Source organism: Piliocolobus tephrosceles, chromosome 5, assembly GCF_002776525.5.
Source record: "Piliocolobus tephrosceles isolate RC106 chromosome 5, ASM277652v3, whole genome shotgun sequence".
In the NCBI taxonomy this organism is placed as follows: domain Eukaryota; kingdom Metazoa; phylum Chordata; class Mammalia; order Primates; family Cercopithecidae; genus Piliocolobus; species Piliocolobus tephrosceles.
This window is the reverse complement of record NC_045438.1, coordinates 96,870,421-96,894,108: the sequence shown is the minus strand read 5'-3', so window position 1 is coordinate 96,894,108 and position 23,688 is coordinate 96,870,421. Positions and strand designations below refer to the sequence as shown.

General features: G+C 35.5%; 1 protein-coding gene and 1 non-coding gene across 4 annotated transcripts in view; both read right to left on the bottom strand.

Moving 5' to 3' along the window:
- The window catches only part of FILIP1 (filamin A interacting protein 1), a 208,258-nt gene that overhangs the window by 179,426 nt on the left and 5,144 nt on the right, over positions 1-23,688 (bottom strand). The window lies entirely within an intron of this gene.
- On the bottom strand, positions 8,873-9,033 carry LOC111547477. Its single transcript, XR_002733147.1, has one exon. It is a non-coding gene; the product is annotated as a U1 spliceosomal RNA (small nuclear RNA).

The following is a 23,688-nucleotide window of genomic DNA, read 5'->3' as shown; positions in this document are numbered from 1 at the left end:
CCACAAGAAACTATCTGATGTTTCTTATCTTAGTTTATTCCTATTAATACCTTTAGATTTCATGACCCTAGCTCAGAGTCAGTGAACTTTTTCCTTGTCATTTTATTTCCTTATCCAGAGATGTTTGTAGATGGTCATATTTCTGAAAGAAGGCGCTAGTTGAATTGTTCACATTAGGAGTTAATAGGGGTTAAAAGCAAGGTACAGACGGTAAGGGGACAGCTGAAAAAAATTGCTATGCTTCTGTGGCTTTTAAAAAATCCATATTTTATGAATTAAAACCATGGAAAACTATCATGATGTCTAAACATTTAAAAGGAAATATTATGCTTCACAGAGGTCATTCTGGCACAGATGTTGGACTGTTCCATGTCTGCCCTTAAGAATCCAAGACATCAGAACCTTGACGTCATCCTGTTAAGATTATAATGCTCCCCAATTTTGATTAACTTGTTTTTATGAGACTCAGGCCTAATACTCAAGTACTTACATTTTACTATTTCCTTCTTTTAAATTAACATCAAGATTTTCTTTCCAATGACTAAAAATAGATTATTTATGCTGCAGTGGTAAATGAAGTCTATTTAAAGTACAGTGATTTGGGTTTAACTGTTAAAAATATTATGGGCCTGGGAGAAAATAATACCAGCATTTGTCCTAACATAGCATTGATATTAACAAAAATGCTCAAGTGCTTTCTGTGAAAATCACAGAAAAACTCTGCACACTAAATATCAATGTCTGCAGGAAATATTTCCTTTTTAAAACTGAATGTAATGCCTGAATATTTTGTAAATCTTTGCAAAGCAAAATTTGTTAACAGGTCTTTTAGCTCATGCTAAGAACAAAATGATGATATTTTTACCTGAACTCACAGCCAGCCAATTCTACCTTCTGATGTACAAAGACTTTGGTTCATTAACAGAGAATATATTTGCTTACCTGTTAGTAACCTATTTCAACTCCATATTATTCTCCCAAATCTGCACCTGTATATCCAGCAACTCATTCAACTCTTCTACTTCTATGTTTAATAAACATCTCAAACTTAACATGCTCAAAACTCAACTTCTGATCTTATCCTCTATTTGCTCCTCCTGTAGTCCTCCCCACCCCCATTAATGCTGACTGCATCCTTTTAGTTGCTAGGCTGAAACTCTGACTTCTCCCTTTCTCTCACATCCACATCCAACCCATTCAGAAATCTTATAGTTCAACCCAGAAAATATATCCAGAACCTGACCACTTTTCACTATTACTATTGCTACCACCCTGGACCTAACCATCATCATCTTCAACCTAGATAATACAACAGCCTCCAGCCAGCCTTCTTGCTTCTGTCCTTGGCTTACTACAATGTCTTCTTAACACAGGAGCTAGACTTCACCTTTCAAAACTTAAGTCAAGGAGCAACAGCTCCTTTGCTCCTTAAGTCAAGGAGCAAATCAAATTGTGATATGATGTACTTATTTATTATGCCTATTATTTACAATATTTACCCCATCCTCCAGTACGTAAACTCCAGAAGGGAAGTAATCTTGGTCTGTTTACTTTCCTGATCAAGTGCCTGAACCAGTACCTGGCAAGTGGTAGGTATTTGATAAATATTTCTTGAGTTAATGAATGGATAAATGAATGCAGTATTTTATCAAATAGTGGGAATTCACTGCTAGCTTCATTCATGTATCCATTCATCAACAACATTATTTATTCCAATCAATGTTATTGATCACCAATCAATGTTATTGATTCCTGAATGCCTATACTGCAACCAGTATGGACCCATATTCTATCTTCTGTTAGAACCCCTGGCAATTAAAATCTGGGATTACATTTAATGTAGTAATCTACAGAGGTAAAACTATTGGTATGTAGAGAATCTAAATTAAGAGATCAGCTAGGTCGGTGCTGTCCAACAGAGTTTTCTGTGATGACGGAACTAGTCTGTATCTGTGCTGTCTAGTACTATAGCCCCTAGTCACATGGAACTATGGAGCACTTGAAATACAGCAATATGATTGAAGAACCTAATTTCTATTTTCTATTTTGTTTTATGTTAATTAATTTAAATTTGAATAGCCACATGTGGTTACTGTATTGGACAGCACAGCTTTAGTTCATCCTTCTGCCTCTCTACCTAGGGCTTTCCCTAAGATATCCAAAGCAGATTGTTAACTATACCACTTTGTTTATCAGAAAAGATGATTAACAGCTAGTTACTGTCTCCTTTTAACTCTTTTGTCCTCTAACTATCCTGTTCATGAATGCATCTTCTTTTAGAATTATTGTTATTTGTCAACTAAGGTAAAGCTTTTATATCTTGTCCAATTTGTAAAATACGAAACCTTAAAAATTTATCCTCTAAATCCAACAGAACATTTTACACACTTTACTACTTGCACAATAAAATGTCTTTAACTTTTTTACTTTATTTTCCAGCTTTATCAAAGTATAATTGAGGTACAAGGAACTAGGCATATTTCAAATGAATAATTTGATGCATTTTGACCTAGGTATACACCCGCAGAATCATCATCATACATAATGTAATTTAAAGCTCAAATGACTAGGGTGACTGCTGACCCACAGGACATCCTTGTGTGAATTAGAAAGAAAGAGTCCCTCCTGCCTGTCAGTTGCTTTCTGACAGATAGGAAGAAACAATGTCCTTGCTCTCAGCTCTTGGCTACCTCCTCAGCTGGATGCCTTCATACTGTGAGCAGCATACACAACCATAAATGGCAGTCCTGCAAACTGGTCTGCTAAACTCATTTTTTTCAAAACATCCTCCCAAGGTTTTGAAGATTACACGCTGGTTTCCATTTCAAGGTGGTAGAATGGAAATAGATTGTAGTCTCCTTTTCCCACTGGAAATCTCAAAATTTTAGAAAAGATTTTTTAATGCATATAGCTGGGAAACAGTATCAAGCTTTGGAGGACCATATAAACTTTGAGAGGACATTTGAAAGACAGAAAGCAGGTGTTATTAGAAGGAGGATTTAAAACCAGCTCAAAACAAGAATAGGAGAGTGCTGCCAATAAATGTTGGGAATGGATACAAAAGACAACAGTGTTTGCTACAGGAGAGCAGTAGGAAGAGCAAGGTTGAACTGTGCACCTTCCCTCTACCAACTTAGGCCACATTTGGAGTCAAAGAGTAGCAACAGGAGTTATTGCTTCCAGCTGGGAGTCAAAGGTATGGAAGCTTGAATCAGAGAAATAAAGCAGCATCCTGGACACCCTGAATAGGTGGAGCTACCAATAGGAATGAGACAGCCTCTCCCCTAACAGGAGCTTATCTGTGAGGCACTCTGCCAGCAGTATCCTCATCCCCTCCCATACACTTTTGAAAACAGACTGAAATACAAGTTCCAGCAGCAAATCTGGTCCCTCTCTCTAAGCAGCCTGCAGGATCACATAGAACAAAGAGCCTAATAAGGAATCTCAGCTAACGGATGAACACGCAGGAGTCACTAAGTGTTGGAGGAAGGCCAATACCATTAAAGAGAGATATAATAGAGTTCTTTGTTTTTAAAACATGAAGAATTTACAGCCCAGAATTAATAATGTCAGAAAAGGACTTCAGAATATTTACAAGTCATATCCACAGAGATATGTGAGAGGATATTAATTCCACAGAAAATAATCAATTGGAAAGCACACCTATTAAAATATTGATCTTTTAAATAGAATACTCGACAAGTAGGTCAAATAAGAGAATGGACACAAAGAACAAATTGCTAAACTGTAATATTAATCCAAAAATTTATTCCAGAATGCAATAAAAAGTGATGAATATATAAAAAGAATAAAATAAAAGTTAGGAATTACGTAAAATAGACTCAAATGCTCCATCATCCACCCAATTGGAGTAGTATTAGCAGGAATGGAAGGAAGGTAACATATACATTAGTTTAGTTGCAATTTAAGGTCCAACCAGGTTCTGAGTAAGATAAATTTAAATAATAAACCATACCTAGATATTATATTAACATTTCCCAAACCAAGAATAAAGGAAACAAATACTAAAATCTTTGGGAAAGAAAAAACAAAATCTCCTATACAATTTTCTTGTTAACAAATGAATAAAATCAAAGGAGCAAGAAAAAAAAGTTAAACCTGCAATTTTATATCCAACCAAACTATCATTCAAGAATGAAAATGAAACATGAAAGAACCAGAAACTTTACCACTCACAATAATTCCTTGATATAATTTTGCCAACCAAAATAAAAATGAATATAATAATAAGGAAGCTCTGAAAAATAATGGTGAACAAAAAAATAAGTTAAATTATATTATTAATTCTAGATAACTGTTGATTTTTTAAAACAACAATGACAGGAATTTTTAAAGTAACAATGTAGAATAAACTTTCAAATTAGGTCAATATGGAAGACAATTGAAATGGGAAGAAATACTTAAGTAAAACTAAAGCATACGAACATTTTGGTTTTGTTTAATAAATGTAGAGAAACACAGACCAATTCTGAATATTAATAGAAAATATATTTCATTCAAGGGCTAATTGAATGGCATTTAGTAGAAAAACACAAATACAATTTATAATTTTTACACTATCACAAAAAAGTGGAAGAAAATAAAATCAATTCAACAAAGGCAGAAAAAACTTGAAACGTTATTCAAATATACTCCCCTCTCCCCTAATTTAATCAGGTCTACAAAATTTCATAGGCAACTCTGACCAACTCTTTAAAAAATAAAAAAAGTCTTTTAAGAATGTGCATTAGCTTTTTAAAAATTTCAAACAGGACTGCACAAGGAAAGAAAACCACAGCAAATGTCACATAGATGCAAATTGCTAAATAAAATACTAGAAATTTAAATTCAGCAATCAATTAAAAGAATAATGCACTATGATCAAGTAAGGTTTATCCCAGGAATACAAAATATAGCTTTTTAATAATGAACAACCAATATAATCCAATATAATTGGCTAACTTAATCATATGATTTAGGAGAGAAACAGTTTCAATAGATGCCCAAAGACAATTGTGATTATGTATGTATATGTAATATACTTGTGTGTGCATCTGTTTGTGTAAAAAGTAAGAACAAAAAGAAACTTCCTTAATCTAATAAAGAGTACCTACCCCAAAATACAGCAAACGTGACATTTATTAGAAATATTGTAAGGTCAAGAACAAAACAAGAATGCCCACTGCTACTGTTACTATTCAACATTAGACTGAACATCCTAGCCAATGGAAATAAATAAGTGAAACCATAGTAAGTTGTATAAATGTTGAAAAATAAGGGGTAAACTGTTATTATTTACAGAGAAAATGATAGAAATTTCAAGATAATCAAAGGAAAAACTTTTATAGCTAAGAAGAGAGTTCAGCAAGATAGCAAGAAACAAAAACAACATAAAAAACAATGACTTTTCTATATGTTGCCATTGATTGTTTTTAAAATGCAATTGGGAAGGAAATTAATGAATTAATGCAACAATACACAAGTAGTTTGAAGAAACAGAATAGAGTTCAAAAAACAGACTCACAAACAAACAGAAAATTTATAGAAAGTATAGTCATTAAGGCCACAGACTCTAAATCTAGATCCATAGGTTTTATTTTTTGCTCCACTATTTCTTGACTATGTGTGGCTGTGCAAGTTATTTGATATTTCTGTGCCTCAGTTTCCTTGTCTGTAAAATGAGAAATAATCATAGAACCAACCAATATGTTTATTTAAATGATAAATATGTATGTATATATGTATGCATCTATCTATAGAACACATATGTTTATGAAATATGATAAAAGTGGAACTTCAAATCAATGGGAAAATAATGGTATGCCATTTCAAATCAATGAGACTTACTAGCTATCCCTTTTTAAAAAGTAAAAGTTTGATTTCATCTTCCATTGTTCACAAAATTGTAATTAAGACTTAAAAATTTTTAATGATAAGAAATTATTAGAAGAAAATGTAGGCAAATATGTGGTGCCTTAGAGTCAGGAAGACCTTCTGAAATAAAACACAAAAAGCAAGAGCCATAAAAGAAAATATGAGTCCAGGCGAGGTGGCTCACGTCTGTAATCTCAGCACTTTGGAAGGCAGAGGCAGGCAGATTGCTTGAGCCTAGGAGTTCAAGACCAGTCTAGGCCACATGGCGAAACCCATCTCTGCTAAAAATAAAAAAATTAGTCAGGCATAGTGGTAAGTGCCTGTAGTCCCAGCTACTCGGGAGGCTAAGGTAGAAAGATCACTTGAACCCGAGAGGTGGAGGTTGCAGTGAACGGAGATCACACCACTGCACTCCAGCCTGGGTGACAGAGCAAGACCTTGTCTCAAAAAACAAAAAAAAAAAAAGAAAATATAATGAGTTTAACTACATCAATCACAGCAGTATAAAAGTGAAAAGACAAGTACTAGGAGAAGGTATTTCAACCTAAATAATAATAAAGGATTAGAATCAACAAATCATTTAAAGAAAGAAAAGAATCATCTATTTGAAAAATAGACCAATAATATAAACTGGTAACTCACAGAAGAACTAATAAAAATAATCAAGATTTATATAAACTGGCATTCAACCTCACCTTGATGGAGGAAATTCAAATTTAAATTCAATAAGTATATTTATACACTGCTGAAGGGAATTTAAATGTAACTTTTGTGCATTCATGGATCATTTTGCATATCCTGTCACCTCAAAATTCTACTGTTAGTATCTACCTCAGAGTCAACTGACTTTTGGAGTAGATATTGAGGAAGCAAGTGCAAGAATCTTCATCATAATATTATTTGTAACAGTGAAAAATTCAGAACAATTTAAATATTCACAAAATCAGGAATGACTAAAGAAATAATTGTGCATCCTTTCTATGGAAGAACATGCTGCAATTTTCTAAAATGAAGTGAACCTATTTGAACTGAAAAAATGTCTAAGTCATGTTGTCAGGTGAAATAATGTATATATCATTTATGCTAAAATACAAACATAGATATCTCTTCTATGAGCAACACTATGGAGAATTCTGGAAGCATATACATTATATTGTTAACAGTGACTATTTCTAGAGAGGAGACTAAGATGGGGGCATTAGAGAGGGGAATAATCAAAGGGTGTGTCAACTTGATCTGTAAAGTTATAATTTTTTATAAGGAGAATCTATTACTAAGGTAATTTAAATTTTTTAATGTACAAATTATAATTGTAAAGTACTGCAAGCAAGTTGTTTTAAACTGGTGAAATCAGTGAAACAACAGTCTTTATAAAATCTAAGCTATTTCTTCTTTTCATTCATATTACTGGAAAATCCAAAGTGCTGCATGTCATACCACAGGAGTATAATCCTTTACTCTCTGGTCTTAAAAAATGAAAGGTAATCTTGGGTGAGGCTTTATTTCTGGGGGCCATGTTTTCGATGAAGTTTCATTTACCCACCCAGGGTGCTATGATATAAGTGCTCTTTAATTTCTAAAATGATTATTCTGGGAACAAGAGTTACCCTCTTAATATAATTAGAACATTTGAATGTTAATCTAATAGAATAGTTTTTCTCAAGTCTTAGTTAATATTCATTGGGAGAACAATTTTATAAATCTAAGAATTATCCATTTTTTAAAAATTTTGATTCCCACATTGAATGTTTTGTGATAAGATGTTAAAGGACTGATTGAATTGGCTTTTAGTGGGAAATGTAAGACTGTGAAGGCCAAATATACAAACATTTATTTCTTGATAACCACAAATGGCCTATGATTAAGACGGAACCTGATAATTTAAGGAAAATTAACTTGTCTAAAGTAGAACAGAGAATAATTCATGAATGTACTAATTTTTCTTTTTCTACTTCCCCGCTAGTCTACATTGGTCTTTAACTATGACATGTACAAACCAATGGGAAAACATTAACTACGGTTAATGGACTGAATGGGTTTATTTAAGAAGAAATATTTAAAGAACTAAAAGCATCAAATTATCTTCACAACACATATATTGGTCACAGAGACATAATATAAAGTATGTCCTAAATATTATGTCTTCCAAAAACCCATCTTAAGCCTCATAAAGATTGAAAGAAACAGCACATTTCCAAATCTCAAATTCTCTTTGCCATATTTTTACTTTTCTCTTCTCATCACCTATTTCAATATTTTTCTACCTTTCTAATTAAGGTCTATACTCTAGAGGGAAGACTGTGGGTATGGTAGAGCAAAGGCTTTCTCAGTTGCAGAGTGTGGATATGAAACCAGGTCTGACTACTTTCAAACCGACTAAAGTTGAGAAGATCGTATGTTGCTTTTTAACTTTATGGACAATCTTGAGGAAGGATCATTTACTTTGATTCCCCAAAGTGCTTATTTATGATACAATATTATAGGACTTTAAAGGGCCAAGGAAGAAGGGCTAAGGAAATGTTACAGAGTGAAATAAACTAAGGAGACACAACTGAGTGTCATGTGTGATTCTGAAATAAATTATTTCACTATATAAGACATTTCTGGGACAACTGAGAAACTTGCATGGGTTCTGAGTATTAGATGATAGTGATGTATCAATGTTAATTTCCTAACCTTGATGCTAGTGTTGTAGTTATACGGACGAATATCCTTGTTTTTAGGTGATCCAACGAAAGAAATGTGAGACATCAGATCAGAAATTACTCTCCAGTGTTTCAAGAAAAAAAAAAAGTCTTTGTCTGTGCGTCCATCTTTTCTGTAAATATGTGACTGTTCGATCTTTAAAAAACAAAATGAAACAAATTCACTCATGGGAAAGCAAAATGTCCATGCATATGCTAACTAAGAAATGTTTTGTTTAAAAACATAAAGACATAGTTTTATTTGGGACAATGTATAACAATCTCTACCAAATCCACATGAAAACTTTTTTTTTAAGGGGAAAGCATGAACGCAGTCCCCCACTATCACAAATTATGCAGTTGAGCTTCCCACATTTGGGGAAATCACAGAGGTCAGCACATCCGGTGTGCAATGGATGAGCCTCGCCCTAGGAAAACCACCTTCATGATCATGGTTTTAATACTTTTTATGGAAGAAGGTAAGGGTATAAACATACACACATACAATTTTGGCACTATGACCTCCAGAGAATGTCTTATTAAATTTTGAGTTTAAAAGGAGTATTTCTTATCTATTTGGCCATGTGAACTGATCCATTATATTATTTTGAAATAGCTTCAACTCTTTTCCTTGTTAAATGTAATTCATGCTTAATGTAGAAATTTAAAATCACACATTTATATCTCCAAATGGAAATGGTTACTGTCAATGTTAGAAATATAGTCTTCTTATTTTTGCAATAGAATCTTAAAGATACTTTCTGTAATGCATTTATTTTTACTCAATATATTATTTTATTAATATCATTTACTCTCACATTTTATGTCTGCAGATTGTCATTAAGTGGATGTATTAAGAGCTATTCAAATCTCACCTTTTCTTGGTTAATAGCACCCTATTATTAAACATGTATTTGTTTCTAACTTTTCACTATAACAATAATGCTACCATCATACACCCATGATTCAGTTAAACATCCATGCTTTCTGTATTACCACCTCCTATTACTGAAGTACTGGAAGTGAAGGAGGAAGTAACTAGTAAGTAGCCATATGTCAGACCCAAAAATGGGTCTTGCTTCTTCTCTTGAAGAACAGTCAGTGTATGCAAACAGAGGGACCGAAAGAACTGAGATGCTAGCTCTTCTTTCTTCCAGCAGTGCTTGCTTGAGAGGTCTGCAATTGACATGACAGCAGTGAGTGAGCTGTACATTAGGTTCCCCAGAGCTTCCTTTTTCCATGAGACGATTATACTCATTAGGTATTTAAAGAAGATATCAGACAAAAGTTTTGATATGGTCTGGATCTGTGTCCCCACTCGAATCTTGTATTAAATTGTAATTCCCAGTGTTGGAGGTGGGACCTGGTGGGAAGTGATTGGATCATGGGGGTGGTTTCTCATTCATGGTTTAGTACCATCACCTTGGTACTGTCCTTGCAATAGTGATGGAATTCTCATGAGATCTGGTCATTTAAAAATGTGTGGCACCCACCCCCCTTCTCTCCTGCTCCTGCTCTGGCCATGTGACGTGCCTACTCCCCCCTTCACCTTCCGCCATGATTGTAAATTTCCTGAGGCCTCCTCAAGAGCCAAGCATATGCCAGCATCATGCTTCTTGCACAGCCTGCAGAAAATAAGCCAATTAAATCTCTTTTCTTTTTAAATTACTCAGTTGCAGATATGTCTTTATAGCAATGCAAGAATGGACTAATACAGGTTTAATTGATCTTTAACTTAAAGTGAGTATAATTAAAATTTTTCAATAAAGTATGTCTTAAATATAAATCAATGTTTATTTGAATTATAAATCACACATAGTCTGGGCTGGTCAGTGAAGTAGTTCCAGAGACACAGGTGAAGACTGAAGATTTGCTCTAAGAGCAGTTAGCCTTCCACAAGGAAATATTTATTTCCCAATAATCCTGAAAGCAATCTGGCAGGAAATAATGGATGCTTAATTTCTCTCCTGAAATCAGCTCACAGTACTGGTTGTATTTATGATGGCTAACCATCATCCCTTGTTCCACCATTCCCTACAAAGGACAGCACAGCATCTTAATATATTATGATGATGCTGTTATTAAAACAATAAAAAATCTTTCTGAGGTTTAGAAAATTAAAAAGACTAAATGTGGCTCACTTTTTTTTTACTCTGATAATATCTTTGTGGGTAGATTTTTAAATTTCATAGTGAATTTTGTATATAAATCAAAACTATCAAGTATTAGAAAATCTATTAGGAAAAAAATTATTTTATGAGCCTCACCTCATTCTGTAAAAATCTACATATCTGAGGTTTTAGACAAGCCCAAATTTTAGTTGACAAGAGGTTAGATCATGTCTTAGAGAAAAATTCAGAAAATAGTATGATTATATCCATAAAACGAAAATGATAATAGTTATCTCGTGCACATAAAGCATTTAGCACAGTTCCTGATATGGTAGGAAGCACTCAATAAAATATTATTATCTGTCATTTACTTTCTTTCTAGAGCCAATAGCTTTAATAGTTATATTAAAAGTAACATTGGCCAGGCGCTGTAGCTCACACCTATAATCCCAGTACTTTGGAAGGCTGAGGCAGGCGGTTCATTTGAGGATAGGAGTTCAAGACCAGTCCGGCCAACATGGCAAAATCCCATCTCTACTAAAAATACAAAAATTAGTCGGGTGTGGTGGCAGATGCCTATAATCCCAGCTACTTGGGAGGTGGAGGCAGGGGAATGACTTGAACCTGGGAGGTGGAGGTTGCAGTGAGCCATGATCATGCCACTGCACTCCAGCCTGCGCGACAGAGTGAGACTCCGTCTCAAAAAAAAAAAAAAGAAAGAAAGAAAAGAAAAGAAAAGAAAAAAGTGACATTGATGATCATCATATTCAGGTGACAGCTTAGAGATTGGGTCTTATCGGTATCATGATTCTTAATTTGTCATTCAGTTAACTGGGATTTAGGTGACCTGGGAAATTGCTTCTGTAGTCAGGTCCAGATCACACAAAACATAAGAGATTATACCCTCAGTTTAATCAGTTGTAAACTTCAGTTGGTATGAACAAAACTGAACATATAGGTCAACCACTATTAATAAAGAACTTAAGTTGAGCTAAAGAAAGTAATTAAACATCAACATTATGCAGAATCTTTTCGGGAATATTTCGTAAAATGGTGCTCAATTATTCTACATGCATATTTTACATACCTATTTATAATTCTCCTTTTAAAGTTAAGCTATTGCTCCAATGCGCTTATGAAAAATATCTGGAATTTAGCTAAGGACTTTATATAATGAAGATTCTGGCCTTTTCTTAGTATATTGAGCACCCTTTATAGCCCTTGTACTCACACCATGTTCTCCCTGTTTCTGAGCATAGTAGACACTATTCCTCCTTACAGCACCAAATTCCAAAATAGAAAAACAAATGTTAAAACCTAGGAAGAGTCATGACAGACCATCTTCCTGCTCCCTAGTGTTTGGTTTGATCTCCTCATTGAATATCAATTTGTTCTTGGAACTCTGCTCTGTTATACAACAATATGGAAGAAATGTTGGGTCCTTCCTCCAAGGTGGATATTTCCTGGAGAATGATTGGAGTTATCAGTTTTAATTGGAAACTGATAATACATCTTGAGTTTGAAGGTTAATTATTGGTTAAAATAATTATCCCTGTGAATATAACTTTTTCTACAACATCAATAAAAGTGCCTTGATTTTGTGTAGCTTTCATGTATATTAATGTTGAAAGACGCTCTAAGACTGACTGAAGCAGAAGAAATAACAGAAAAAGGGTTCTTGCATGATCTCATTTATATGTGGAATCTAATAAAGTTAAATCATGGAAATAGAGAGTAAAATGATGGTTACCAGAGACTTGGAGTGGGGGAGAGGAATGGAATGGGGAGTTGTTGATTAAAGGGTACAAAAGTTCAGGTAGACAAGAAGAGTAAGTTTTGAGATCTATGTCACAGCAGAATGACTACAATCAATAATAAGGCATTACATAGTTCAAAATAAGAGAGTAAATTTCAAATGTCTCACTATACAAAATGATAGGTGATAAATATTAATTAGCCTGATTTAATCATGCCACAATGTATACATATATCAAAACATCACATTATACTCCATAAATGTATGCAATTATAATTTGTCCACCAAAAATTATATTAATAATTTAAAATTTTTTTAATATCTAAAAAAATAAGGAGAAAGAAAAAAATTCTGAATAAAAAGTAAATAAGAGATAATAAAGAATGAGTTCAGGAAAGCATGGGAAGTTGAATACAAGGCCTAATGGAAAAGGTCCTCGTGTGATGCAGAGGGACAAAATTTGTACATATCCAAGCCTGAACCCAGAGGAAAAGGGAAGATGGGGAAAAAATTCCCACAAGTCACAGTATGATTATGTCGAGGAGGCTACAAAAGATAATAGGAAACAAGGATATGAGAATATAATTGGCTAGACTGTTTAAAGAAAAGAGGTCTACAAACGGACAATGTGAAATATTCGTTGAATAATGTACTGTTTGTTAGATTTCTGGGTCTGACAATCATCAAACAGAAGTTGAAACTAGAGCACCACTGTTGGTATTATTTACACTTACATTGTAATTAACAGAATTAAATATGATGCTTGCACTCACTCCTCTTTACCTGTGGGTATGAGAGAAGTAAAGAGATTTCATTTGCTTGCGCCCAATGTATGAAAACGAAAGGACAACTTATGTGATACAGCACTACTACTCATCTCAGCACATTCTTTGCAGGATCAAACAGCAAAAGATAATCTAGATGATCAGCTTGGCTTAAAATGCTTCATGCTTAGCTTTACTCAGGGTAATGTTTCAGGAGTGGCTTCTTTCAAAAAAGTGCTTCCCCAGGAGAAAGCAGAAAAATGTTAGCACACAAGATTTTGAGTGAGATTTCACTCAAATTGCTGCTCCCTACCCATTCACAAAATGACCCTGCTGTCAGTGCAGTGAGAAGCAGCTGAGAATCATTTACCACCTTCACTGGACACCACATAGGACACATTCACCCCAGACACCACTCTATAACTGGAGCTTAGGTTAGCAGCAGCCTCTCTCCATACCCTGGAGTAACAGTCAGGATTGATGGGTAGTGAGCTGCCGAAAAGCCCAACATCTGGTGGTGCTCTTATACAACAGGTATCTTGGGAAATAATGCAAGACAGGTGGTGTTCTGGATTCTAGGAAGATACGTGCCACAGCGTTGTGACTTGTCTATGAATTCATACAACTGAATTAATAAGCTGTATGACCTTGAGAAAGTCAAACTTTCTAGGTCTCAACTTCATCATCTTTCCTAAAAAGAGGTTAGAGTCAATTATCTTTTAGCATCTACCAGTATCTACAAATACTATGGTAGACCAACTTTTTTTTTCAGAGTATTTCATGCCCAAAACAGTTTAATGAGCCTGAGCAATTTTATTCTAGGTAATGATCCATGGCAAAGAGTTGTTTGGTGCAATTAGCCATTTCTTCCACCTGCTCCTTGGTCCCTCACCCTCATGATCTAGTCATAAATGTGTCAATTTTGGCTATCAGTTTGTTTTAATAATACAAAAGTAAAGAACAAGTTGCTATCGAGATGTACTTGACACTTAAGGACTATGCAGCCTTGTTTTAATAATCCTATTCTAACAAGGTCCTTCCTAGGAAATCCTATCAAGCAACCAAGAAAGAAGTATATTGGCTGTTTTTTTCATATAAGAGTCTCTAGGTCTGCCAAATTTTTACAAGTCAATAGATTTGAGAACAATAGGAGGAAGAACAAACAATGTACTCTCAAAAGCACTGCATGTGTTTAGATTTTTTTTATTTCTCAAAATGGAAATATTCTTATTTTTCTTCTGATTATAAGGATTTTTGCCACATATTGTTGCTTTTCTGGAAACTTTTGCAGTTGGTTTTCCCACCAGCAACATATAGTGTCAATTTCCTCATACCCTTACCATACTGTGTATTGAACTTTTTCGTCTTTGTCAATGTATTGGTCAAAATAATACATCTTCTTTTAATTTAATTTTTAATTATAAGTGATTATAAGTAAGATTAAGTAGTTTTTCACATATTTATTCCAAATTATTTATGTCATTTGTCAATTTTTCTATTGTGTCTCTTTTTCTATTTTCATTTAAAAGAGTCTTGGCCTGGAGTGGTGGCTCAGGCCTGTAATCCCAGCACTTTGGGAGGCCAAGGCCAGTGGATCACCTGGGGTCAGGAGTTCAAGACCAGCCAGGTCAACATGGTGAAACCCAATCTCTACTAATAATATAAAAATTAGCCTGGCGTGGTGGCATGTGCCTATAATCCCAGCTACTTAGGAGGCTGAGGCATGAGAATCGCTTGAACCCGGGAGGCAGAGGTTGCAGTGAGCCAAGATCATACGTACCACTACACTTCAACCTGGGCCACAGAGTAAAACTGTATCTCAAAAAAAAAAAAAAAAAAAAAAAAAAAGTCTTATATTAAGGACATTTGTTCCTGATTATTTTGGTCACAAATTGCTGTTTGAATTTTAACTTTGCTCATGATGGTTATAAGGGGTTTTTTTTCAGTGTAAAAGTTTTCATGCAGTTTTTATGGAATCAAATGTTTTAGTCTTATGTTTTACTGACTTTTTGTCTTACTTAGGAAAGCCTTCCCCACCTATATATGTTTTTAGTTTTTTTTGTTAGTATTTCACCTTCATTTTTTTAGACTTAAATTTCTGGTCCATCTAGTGCATGTTTTAGTGTAAGTTGTAACAGGAATTTAATTTCATATTTTTCCAGTTATTTCAACCCTGTTGATGGAATAATTCATATTTTCACTATAGATTTGAAATCTGTTTTTTATAATACTACATTTTTATAGTATTAAAAATGCACACCAATTTTATAGGTATATACTTTCCTGAACCTTCTACTATTTTCCCTTGATCTCCTCATCTGATGTGAACTGATTCTGATACCACCTGCAAAGTGTTTTAATTAATATGAGTTCAAAATTCTTTTTTTTTTTAAGAGACACAGTCGCACTCTATTGCCCAAGCTAGACTTGAACTCCTGGGTTCAATCGATACTCCCCCTTCAGCCTCCACTGCTCCTGGCTCAAAATTCATTTTAATATGTGGTAAGGCAATTCTCCAACATGTGCTTCAAAAATTTTCTGGCTATGACCTAGGTTTATTGCCTCAGCAGCAGTTAGGCACTTGAAGTGAAGTGTTGAATATATGCAAGTATTTTTTCAAAGTGCACAAACTTATAAAAGTCCTAAAGCAAATACTTTTATAGGAAGCATTCATCATCTGTTTTTAAACATACTCTCAAGTAGTCACTATTTAGAAAAAATACTCAGCAATGTGGTTTGAGGGTCAGGAATTTTCTAGCCCGCAAGAGGCTTCTTTGGTTGCCTCATTACGGCCACTAAAGATTTAACTATGATGAACATATATGTATATAGCAGAGCCTCTTCATCACATTATTTTTTAAAACATTAAAATTGTCATGTAAGCAAAAGAATGCAACTCACTAATTCCCCACTATTGGTAGAGCTATGTAGACTTGTTGTAACAAGTCAGATGTTTGAGCTTTTCAATAACACTCATGTCTGATGCATTCCCTTAGACCTTGTTTATCAGGCCCTATCTTGTTTTCGGCCTCTACAGTTCCCTTTCCCACAGCAAGAGTCACTTTATACTGTCTCCGGACCAATCACTGACCATCCCAAACCAGGTGAGTGGTCCTATTTCTGTGGTCCCACTAAACCATTTACCCACTAGTCGCTTGGTGTTGAAATTGCCACTGTTTTGCCTGTAACTCCTGTTAGAGAGCAGAGATAATATAACATTCACCGTTGTATCCCAATCCCTAGCTCAGTGCCTGAACACATGAGTCTCAAAAAATAGTTGGTGAATGAGTACATTATTTTTACTAAATGTGAAGCAGGAGAGACACAAAGAACTCCAGCCCAGCACTAGGATTTAGCATCCTCTTAGTTGTTTTGACATTGTATGACAATGTTGGCATCTCACTCAGTCTCTAGGAGTGTTCCTCCTCCACAGCTATCCTGTTCCTGATTCCCACCTCCCTGCTCTCCTTCCTGCTCCTGCTGACAAGCTTGCCCAAATGTGGACTGACTCCCTGCCCGTGTCAGAATGCAGGCATCCTCTAACCACCTGCCAGAATACCCCATAACCGCATGTTAGACCTTCAGATGCCAGCTGCTAGCTTGAACCACTCTACCATCTGATGGCATGCCATTTAGATCCTATGTTCTCTCAGTTGAGCATCAATCCAACCCCTCTTTTCGCTACAAAACATGAGCCTTGCCTGACTGAGCCCCAGGACATACTGTTTAAGATGAGCAGACTGAGTGGACCTCACTCTATAATCATGTACTTTCACACAGACCAAATCCTTCTAAATTCTCACACAATTAATAGTGAGAGCTCTGTTGAAATTCAGCTCCTATGAAAAAGTGTCTGGAAAGAGAAATTGAAATAACAATATAACCCAGATATAGTTCAAATGGGATGATTTTAATCTTTCACTAACACAATGTAGAAAAACAAGAGCTCTGTTTTTTCCCTACTCTTTCTCTCAAAAGGACAAAGTTCTTCACTTTCTGAGAAACCACAGGCCACTTTCATCTGGTTTTCCCCCTTGTCCTCTTCTCTGAGCTCAGCATTTCACGTGCTCGTTTTGGTGAGATTCCATCACAATACATCACCAGGAACACATGTGTTCCACTGGGACTTTATTCCCTGGAAGATGTGAATGGTGATGTAAATAATGGCATCACTGGAATTTGGAAGAAGTGATGTGAGAAAGAAATGAGGTGAAATAAGGCAAAAGAAAGCAATTATCCTCAATATATCCTTTTGGAGCAATGTAGATAGTATTGATGGTAATAGGGAAATTCAATGGTATTCATCAGCTGGAACTGTCAGCAGAAACATTAATTAAAAGGCAGCTGTTGCTTTACCACTTGTAGAGGAGTGGAGCAATCCTAACTCCAAAATAGATTTCCAAGGATGGAAGTGTTTCCAGCTAATGAACTACAGCCTGGTTGTGGTTTTGGGTTAGTAGCTGCAATTAGACTTTTGTCAATAGTTATGTGTCTATGCCACTGTATTTTAAATAAGAATTCTAGTCTATTAATAGAAATATGTATGCATTATGCTTATTAGAGCTACAAAGTCCAGCTCCCACTTAGTTATGAATTGGTTATTCTGTGATACTCTAGTGAACATTTAAAACATTTGTTTATATTGTTAGAAAAGCAATACATGACCATAAAGGTTTAGAGAAAACTGAGAAGCAGAGAAATAATCACCAGTGGTCACTAATTGTTACTGCCATGTTTATCAAGGAAAAATTATGCTCACTTCAATCAATGGAAACTGGTCATTAATATTTACTTTATCAATTTCATGACATTTAATGAATTCAATTTAACAGTTATTGAGTACTTGTTTGGTGCAAGGTGATTCTAAAAACAGTGCCAAGTCATAACAGAATTTATTTATCACGTTGAATCTTTGAATTTACATGTAAATATGTGTCATGTGATAATTATAAGAATCTTTTCATTTTTTGTTTGCTTTCTATTGCTTAGAAAAACCTGTGTTACAGTACTTGTTATTGGTGATTTTCATCTTAGTAAGGTTCGTTTTACCAGACAACACACATAAATTTTTCTCTAGGTGTGAAAGAACCTGTTCTATAGAATTTCAAACTTAAAGAATCAATCAGAAAATTAATCCCATACATGCTACCTAAAAATGTAGATTTTAAAAGTTCTTCAGAGTACATTAACACACTGACCTGTCAGTTTCACAGGACAGATCAACTTGTTTCCAATGTACCGGCTCTATAGGAAAGCAAAGTGATTAATCCTTTCCTGTTGTTGCTGGTATTGTGAGAGAAGATAGGGGGAGGTCCAGAGAGAGGAATCCCAGGATAAATGGGGAACCTAGCCAAACTCACAAGACTAGGCAAAAAGTCAAGGATCCAAACAAGACAGTAGAATTTGTGTTCAGAATGTCTGGGGTAAAGTTCATGTGCCCAAAAGTAAGGCATAAAATATTATATTGGTCCCCAAGAGAAAGGAAAGCCAGGAAATAAGAAACAAAGTCACTAGGAGAAATAGAGCATTATAACAAAATCTTGACAAGAATAGGTTGTCTCCAATTGGGCCACTTATTGGGAAAATAGAGGGAAAGGCAAGGACCCAATCTCTAGTCGAGCAGAAAGCCCAGTTAGCAGGAACTTAGGGCATCATAACCAGCTGCAACAAGACCCCTGATGCTGATATGAGGGAGCAGCTGCCATTCAACACCTTATATTTTCAGAGTGGGCTCCAGAATAGCAAAGTGATTAAGAGCTTACAAGCACAGGCTGGGGAGTCCAATTGCCTGGACTCATCCCAGACTTGCCACCTGCTTGCTGGGGGCTGAGGGGAGGATGAACAATTCCCTCAGCCTCCTTATCTGTAAAATATACAGTATATGTGTATCTGCCTCATGAATCTGTTAGTGCCTAACATACAGAAAGCATTCATTAAATATTAGCTACTTTATTATGATTGTGTGATAGAAAAAAGTAATAGACTGGGGCTCAGGGGATTTAAGTTCTGGTCCTTGCTTTACTTCTTTTTCCACCTATGTGACTCTTGTACAAAACTGAGGTGCAGTCATAGAAATGGACCCAGAAAGTAATCAAAAATCCTTAAGTCAAGATCTTAAAAGTAAAGCCAGGCAACAATCCTGAGTTTCAGTTCTCTTAAGACAGGAACATAGCCACTGCAAGGTGTAGAAAGTACCCACTACTAAGGGTTGAGTAAGCACAGTTCCATACTCAATTCTACCTGCAGAGGGTTTCGTAACTTGAGCTGAGTTACTTCTCATTCCAGAACTACCTTCTTTAAAATGATGAGGTGGCACTCATCATTTTAAAGTACTATCTTTTAAAGTACTTTAAAAGTACTGTCTTTAAAATGATTGTGATAACTGGTTCTCAATATCGGATGCAAATTAAAATCACACAAAAGCTTACAAAATAGACCAATACTTGGGCACCCTCTCAGGCCAACTTAAATCAGAACTTCTGGTGACATAGCCTAGGTATCTGCATTTTTAAAGCACCCCAGGTGACCCTGATGCATGGAGAGTGTTGAGAACCACAGTACTAGATAATCTGATGGTTTCAAGTGAGGTCAGAGGCTAGAGGTTTCCACTCCTTTTGGTTTCCTGTAAAGTATAGCTGTCCCCAGGACCAAAGCCATGTAATCATTGACATTGTGGTACTCAAGGCCCTGTGCCTGCTCACAATTAGACTAGGGGCAGATGTGCAAAGAGAACTAGGAAATCTTACAGAAGTCTTAGATAATTCTTGAATGACTATGATAAGCTGTTAATATCTTAACAATTAGCTAAAGACTAATGTGGAAATTATCGTTGTCATGTGCCAAAAGAAATTTAGAATAACTGAATGAGGGAAAAAAAATACTTCCAGAGGCCAACTAGTCAAACTCTTTGTCTCCAAAGAATAGAACACTAATACTCTTCTTCTAGGTGGGTAAAAAAAAAAATTACAATTCTTTTTCTCCTTTGACACTGTTACATCTTTTTATATAAAGACAGGAGAAGACAAAAGGAAAACTGAGTTTATTGCAAAGAAATCAAGAGATGTTATGTCAAGAAAGCAGACAGCCTTTGTGAAATGTAATACATCTCTGCCTTTACTTCTTTTTCATTGGCTTGGATTAAACAGGTCTGTGTCACACAGCAAACAGTATATTTGCTTCAGGAAGATGTTTAGCCTGTCAGGTGAGTAGCAGTACAAGTCCTGTGCTATTAACCAATAATGAATGCAGTGTGTTTGGGGGGGGGGGGTGAGCTAGTATAGTTGTGACAAGTTACTGTTTCAATTTATTAGAATAGAATTTCTTAGAAGGTAGAGATTTATTCCATTATATTTCATCCCATATAAAACATTCACCTTCCTGGAGTATTCAATCCCACTACCTGGGATATGTGATACCCTGGAAAAGTGGAGTCTTTATGGCCACTGGCCTAAGAGAAAGCAAAGCCTTATCTGCTCCATCAAAATTTTATTAGAATTGCTCTCCTTTTACTTCAGACAATCTGAAAGTTAAATGCCAGAAATGCAAATAGAAACTCAAAAGTTTCAATTATTTCCAAATAGTCAGACATTTGGACATCATGCAGGCAAATAATGATAAATGAATTAAATAAAATATCCAATAAAATATGCCGCTGATCTACAGTAGCAAACCAATGGCTGAAAAGTGTCAGGTAATTTTTCTGAAACTATAGCAAGCTCTCTGTTTTGTCTTGCTTTTTTTTCTTTTGAAGGAGCATCATGCTGCCAGAATAACAACTCACTACCAAAACAAAGTCATTTGGAACCAATAACAAGCCTTTATGTGGAGCACTTTCTAGCTGCTTCCTCACTGCCTCCTGACCAAAACACACATACACACACACACACTCCACCAAAGGTTTCTTGAAGAAGTATTGCTACCAACAATGGAGATAAGTATTTCATAGAACTCCCTCTTGAACCCACTTCACAAACTAAATGTTTATGACCAAGGCAGAGACTGGCAGCACATTCAAAGTTTACAATAGAAGGTGTGGCTCTAAGTTGTCAATAGAAGCAACAGCAGACCAAAGCCCCAACAGTGTCAAAGGAGGTGGTACAAAATCAAATGCTCCATGACATCCTCTTCTTAGGAATCAACCCAGCAGTGTAGAAACCAAGAACCACATTGCCCCATCAATAACTGGAAGAATCGCTTCTGCTTCTCAGTGCCCCAGGCCTAGCTCATCGAGGGTGGCCCAACTCTACTGGCCATTGAAGCTTCTGATTCCACTTTGGGATCCTGGAAAAGAGCCTCTGTTGGCTTTCTGACCCTAAATCTCTTCATTCTTTGCATTTTGTGAATCTTTTCATGCTATAGAGGCAGCTGTTACCCTGCAGTGTCACATTCTATACATTTCATTAAAACATCTCATAGTCATCTAGGTGGAGGTGTTCCATAAACAACTGCCTGAATTTTAAAAAGTGGTTGAAAATATAGAATAGATAAGGTCAAATTGCCTGGATTTGGATTTTAAATCTACCACTGGGTAAGTTATTTAACATTTATAAACCTCATTTTCCTAATCTGTAAAATAGTGATAAAAATAGTACCTCATAGGATTGTTATGAGAAGCAAATAAAATCATCCATGTAAAATGCTTGGCACAATTCCTGGCACATAGTAATCTTCTCAAGTATATGCTAGTTATTCATATCATTTTATATAGTAAAAGTACTGCATATGTTATATATTATATAGATAATATATATTACGTGTAGCCATTATTATTATTATTTGTGGAATGAGCAGAATGTAGAAGGTTGGGATGTCTTACCAAAAGTTGAGGGGCCCTGAGAAGTGAACTCTACCAATGCAGCTGACTTCCTTAAAGACCAAAATGAACAGGCTATGGCCCAACCAGTTGGTTTGATGGTATCCAAACCAGAAGATGATATCTATCAACACAGCATATGAAAGTTAAGCTTATATGTAAGGCCGCTCCCTGATCCAAATACCAGGCTGCTCTTCAAGCATGTGTCACTTACTAAACAGTTAATGAAACACAAAGATCCTTGAATTCCTCCAATGTCACATTTCGAGACTTACAGAATAATTAGGAAAAATCTGAGCTGGCAAAACTCTTCCTGGCTTGCCCTGATGAGCAGACCCTCTTTGTTTGCCATTAGTGTGTGTTGTCGTCACAGCAACTGCAGGGCTCCAAATACAGGCTCAGGGCATCATTTCCTCATCCACACTGAAATAGCATTATGAACTCAGCAATACCTCTTCCTTTTCTGTTGTGCTTGGTACCACGGTCAAAGAGGCAAGGCCTAAAATGAGTTGCTTAAGACATAAGTATATGAAAGAAAAAGAATGTTCATTTATTCCCATTACTGTGTCATCGTGTGTGTGTGCGCGCGCGCATGTGTGTGTGAAAACTTAATTTTTGCATAGATCTTTTAGATAAACAAGGGCAAGTTGGCAGTAACTCCATTGTCTTGGTGGTGCCAGTAGTCTATTGTTTTCAGTCAAATCTTGTTTTGGCCTGAAATTTTCAGCAAATTATTTTTTAAAGAATGCATTTAGTCAACTCTGATGTGTCCATTTCATACCTTTCTTACATCTTTTCCTTACAAAGATAAGAAGTAGATAATTCATTTATTGAAAGTAACTTGGGAAGATTGCAATTAGAGTTTTTACAAGATCAAAAAAGACTATTTTCAAGTACAGACTTATAGGGTCCTTGGTCAGTGAAGCAACAATCATCGTTTCCTCAATGTTTTGGTAAAGGATGTAGGCAACAGCATTTAGGCAAGCAAATCAAAACAGAAATATCCTTAAACCGTAAGGGCTCAATTAAAATCAGATCACTCAAGATAATTTCTGCATTAGCTTTAAAAATTATTTTTAGTTTGTCTTTCACAGACCTCAGAAACACATAAATCACCCAATATTATGCACGTTGACACCATTTCCCAAAAATGGGAAAAAAGACCCAAACCTTCTTTTGATGTCTCAGTGTTGCTATGGCTTAAACAAAGCCCTCAGAGACACAGCAGCATGGGGATGCTGGTTTATGTTGTATTACTTCACTTCTGTGCTGGGAGTTTCTCAATTTCTGCAATCAGCTGGTTAACAGCCAGCTAAAGCTGCTTAGTTCATGTATGACTTTCCTTATTCTAAATTCTTCCACAACAGGCTTCCCGGTCTTTGAAATTAAACTGCCTTAGCTTCTACCAGGGAAAGCTATAATCTGCCTATTGTATTTTCCCTTCTCTCATTAGCTAAAGCATAGACTGACCATTTAAGAAAAAAGAAAAACATAATCCAATATACTTTCCTGAGGTTCCTATATTTTTGCCTTGGTACCACTATAATGTATTCATTCTGCAAAGCCAGGAAAAATTATTTCCTTCTTTTCTTTCTTTATTGTACTTTTCCTTCCTACCTTCCTTTGTTTCTTTCTCTCTACACAAAGTTTTCATTAGAGAATGACAATTTTAAAATTTGTTTTGCCT